The 4,552-nt window shown below is 31.4% G+C and overlaps 1 long non-coding RNA gene across 1 annotated transcript; it reads right to left on the reverse strand.

Moving 5' to 3' along the window:
* Positions 1-1,515: 1,515 nt before the first annotated feature.
* Positions 1,516-4,123, reverse strand: LOC117921431. The gene is made up of 4 exons (XR_004652338.1): positions 3,949-4,123; positions 2,689-2,792; positions 1,671-1,751; positions 1,516-1,580 (listed from the first exon to the last, which is right to left on the reverse strand). It is a non-coding gene; the product is annotated as an uncharacterized LOC117921431 (long non-coding RNA).
* Between the last annotated feature and the right edge of the window lie 429 nt (positions 4,124-4,552).

Consider the following 4,552-nt stretch of genomic DNA (forward strand, 5'->3'; position numbering starts at 1 on the left):
TTTTTTAAACGGAGGAGTTGACACTTGAATGTTTTTTTTTTTTGTTTTTGGAAAATAAAAGATTAAGTTTTTAAATTGGAAAATCAGATTTTTTTTTTTTAATAAAAAAGGAGATTTTTATTTTTTATTTTTTAATAAAATCAATTTTTTAATAAAAGATTGAAAAAGTGATGCCGGAATATTTTATTTTTTTAATAAAAAAAAAGGAGAATTAGCTTTATTGTTATTATTGTTATTATTATTATTATTATTATTATTAATTAATTAATTAATTAATTAATTGAAAATTTATTTTTTTTATTAGAGAGATTTTAAATCAAAAAATCAGGATATTTTTTAAACGAAGGAGTTGACACTTAAATGTTATTTTTTTGGAAAATAAAAAATTTAAGTTTTTAGATTGGAAAATCAGAATTTTTTTTTAATAAAAAATGAGATTTTTATTTTTTTTTAATAAAATCAATTTTTTAATAAAAGATTGAAAAATTGATGCCAGAATGTTTTATTTTTTTAATAAAAAAAGGGAGAATTAGCTTCATTGTTATTATTATTATTATTATTTATTGAAAAATCATTTTTTTATTAGAGAGATAAAGTTTTAAATCGAAAAATTAGGATATTTTTTAAATGTAGGAGTTCACGCTTGAATGTTTTTTTTGAAAATAAAATATTAAGTGTTTAGATTGGAAAATAAGATAATTTTTTGAAAAAAAAGAGATTTTAATTTTTATTTTAATAAAATCAATTTTTTAATAAAAGATTGAAAATTTGATGCCGGAATATTTTATTTTTTAATAAAAGAAAAAGATAATTAGCTTTATTGCTATCATTATTATTATTATTTAATTTATTTATTTATTTAGTGGAAATTATTATTTTTTTAAATGGAGATATTAAATTTTAAAGATCAAGTCATCAAATGATTAGCCATAAGGTTTTAAGATGAGATTCACTGTACATGTACACGTATAAAAGGGAAACAAATATGGAAGTTGTTTGTTGTTTACAGTAAATCAAAATAAGAATGAGAGATATAACAAGGAAAAAGGCAAAGAATATGAATTGTAGCTCTTAACTCCTGCTAAGTGCTGAATAACATATTAGTATCAACCTCATTTCATGGTTAAGGTTTCTATCATGGCATATTCACAGTTTCTGTCATGGCATATTCACATTATGCTTTTCATGGCTCATTTAGGACTAAGCAATGCATGGGTCTCTTTGAGTGTCATAGGAGGGACTATGAGGAATCAAGGCATGGAGATACAATGGTGCTTGTGCTTCTTAGCAGCTACCTAGTAGTTGGTGTATTTGTATCCAGAAATATTTAGTGATGAATGCATAGGAAAACCTTTTGATTTGCCAAATCATGAGAAACAATTTAACCATCACTTGATTTTCAAAGTGGAATTTGAAACTAGCCTTGAGTTATTTCATCTTATACACAATTACTTTTTGCATATTATAAACCAAGGTTTGGGTAATAGAATGGATAATCTGTCCTGAAAAACTAACCTGTAAACAAAAGTCAAATGTGTCTATATGCCCTCAGATTCCAGCAACCTTGAGGCCTCTATTCCCTGAATTGAAAACCAACTATTAAGGGACCATAGTGGGATGAAAGTTATTAGCTTCTATATACCATGCAAGCACTAAGTTCAGATACTCACTTGCCAAGTTGAAGGAATTTTAAATAACAAACACTTTGGAGGGGCATCAATTTCATTGTATAGGGTCAAAAGGTCATGCACCTGCAGATTGTGATAAACTAAATGCATCAGACTACATAAAAATTTAATTACTGAATAAAGAAAAAGGTCAGCGTATCATAGTTTGAACCATCCATCTAAATTCCCAATATTGTCTATGTATCACCCAAAAGAGATCTTAGTGGAACATGCTCTCTTTCTCTCGCATACACGGGCACAAAAGCAAATGCTTAGAAATAGGCAGTATTTTTGTTTGAAAGAAAATTCCCAAGAAAGAGAATTGCTACATTGAGCTGCATATTTTCAACTTGGATCAGCCTTCAGTAACCAAAAGGGCCTCATACATTGGTTTTTTTAAAAAGAGCACCATAAGAAAGAAAGGAAAAGTGAGACCAGTCATCACCAAACGCACAAGCAAAAATCTCTAGCAGCCATTATGAGTCATTTTTCCTTGAAATTGCTTCCAAATGCAACCAGCAATACTATACATAAATTCAAAATATACTTCCTAAAAGCATAAACTAAATAGGTGTCACATAGATGGACATTTGACCCTTTATCCTCTATATGATCCACCAACCCACTCCATCCTTTCATAGAAACGTGTTTGATTGCTGTTTAAAAAATTTCTTAGTACCTAAATATCTCTGTTGCAGCTGGCATGGATTCATCATACTTCTTGGCCCCATTAGCTACTATCAGGTCAAGATGTGTTTCATTACCAAAGCATGCCTTCTTACAAGAACTATAGTGGAAACTAGACCCTCACATAGATTCTCTTTCCATAACCATCCAATATAAACATTAAACTAAGTAAATGAGAATGACTAGCTTGTAACTTGACAAAGAATAAATCAAAAGGTAATTTAAAAGGACATGACAGAATATCAATTAGCATATAAAATGTGGAGGGTGTAGAAGAATTATCAGAAAAATAAAGACACGTCTTCATTTTAAGGCAATAATAGATATGGCTTACATTGATAAACCTAGATTACCAGTCCATGTGAATGGTTGATAACAAATAGGACAAGCTAAAATGCTCTTGCTGATGGTAACCTCCTTTTCAACTGAAATAGAATCCTGAACATAAGAAATAAGATACAATATATTGTGTCATGACAGGAAAAATTAATTATTTCGTAATTCCTCATGTGAACTGACTGTAATTGAAAAAATAAAAAGACATCATCTCATTAGCACCGTATGATAATTTTCCTCACATTTTCCCTCAAAATTTCCAAAAACCATACATATGGAAAAAGAAAAAGAAATTAAAGTATAAAAGATGAATTTGGTTGTATAGAATTTGCAGCCTTGGAATTGATAATTTTCCCCTTTTGTGGTGGATGCCCCAGTGTCAAGTCCACCGTTTGGTTGTTTTCTATACCAACTAGATTTCCGATTGAATTTAAAAGCCATAAACCCAAATTCCCCAAGAACAAGTAAGCAACTCCAAGATAAAAGCCGGTTCTCCAGTTCCGTAAAAATTGAACTTTGAACCAAATCCAATTCTACCCAACCAAATGCAGCCTAATTCTTCAAGAACCATAAAAGAATAATGAATGAATCAAGAATGGACAAATACATTGAAAAAAAATAATCGGGAGCAGTACAAATTCTCAAAAAAACTAATCATAAAGAATCACATATGAATTAAAACAATTCCTATGAATCTGTTTTATGCTTGATTGACCAGAAAAATATAACAGTAGAACTTGTTTTGTCTCTCACGTACATTCATTGCACATGCGCACACAGTTACCAATTGACACAACCACCAATTGCAATGGAAAATGGGGGCTGGTGGTTTTGGAGAGTGGAGGAATTTATTTTAAAAGGGACTTTCAACATGCACAAAAGGAGATGGGAATAAAAAAAAAAAAAAAAAATTGGAAATATAAGGGGTGAGAAGACACAACCGAGAAGGAGGATGTCTTTGAGGGTGGAGAAAACACACAACTGGAACTCTCCACTACCAGCCACAAGAAAAGTAAAAAAATGTGACCAGAATAGGGCACAAATGGGTAAATCAAAATAAACAAAACCCACATTTCATGCCTAATCAACAAATCAAGAACAGAGTAGAACAGAGCATGTACCACGAACCGTGTTTCTTCTCCACTACAGCCCATAAAATTAGGGCACGATTTGAAACTCGACCAACATCAGAAACTCGACCAACATCAGAACACTTGCAATAAATGATGAATATGGAGTTGAAAGAGTGGAGAATCACCTGATTTGTCGCTCGTTGGTGGAATTTGTAAGAGAAGAATGGAGTTTCAGTGCTTATTCTCTGTTATGAGAGTCACAAAATGGAGATTCGAAAATGATCTCCAGTTTTTAATACTTAAGATCTCACACTAAGGCTTGGAAACACACAGTCTAGCTAGATCTCCAATGTCAAGAGCCTCATCTGGAGTCATTGATCGATGTTGATTGTGGTTAACTGGGCTCCTAGGGTTTGTCGGGGTTTTGCGAAAAATGGAGGGAATGTTTGGCACTGTGAGGTCGTGGGTAAGAATGGGAAATTTTTGAGCCATATATAAAGGTGTTATTTTAATGTCACTTTTATAGAGCGCCAAGGTAAAAATTGATAAATGAAGACGCTTATATAAAACGTCGTGCTATAGGAAGCGCCATCATCCTTCAGCATAAAGCGCCATGGTCTAACATTTTCCTTTTAAGCGCCAACTTCGACCACTTATTTACTCAACTGCCACTCTAAAAGCCAAGTAATGACGCTTATTTGAAAGCGCCAAGGAATCAAGCGCCATAAATTGTGTTTTTTGTAGTAGTGTCTTAAAATTGCAAAATTAGTTATCAATAATTTTTTTTTA

Source organism: Vitis riparia, chromosome 9 (genome assembly GCF_004353265.1).
Source record: "Vitis riparia cultivar Riparia Gloire de Montpellier isolate 1030 chromosome 9, EGFV_Vit.rip_1.0, whole genome shotgun sequence".
NCBI lineage: Eukaryota > Viridiplantae > Streptophyta > Magnoliopsida > Vitales > Vitaceae > Vitis > Vitis riparia.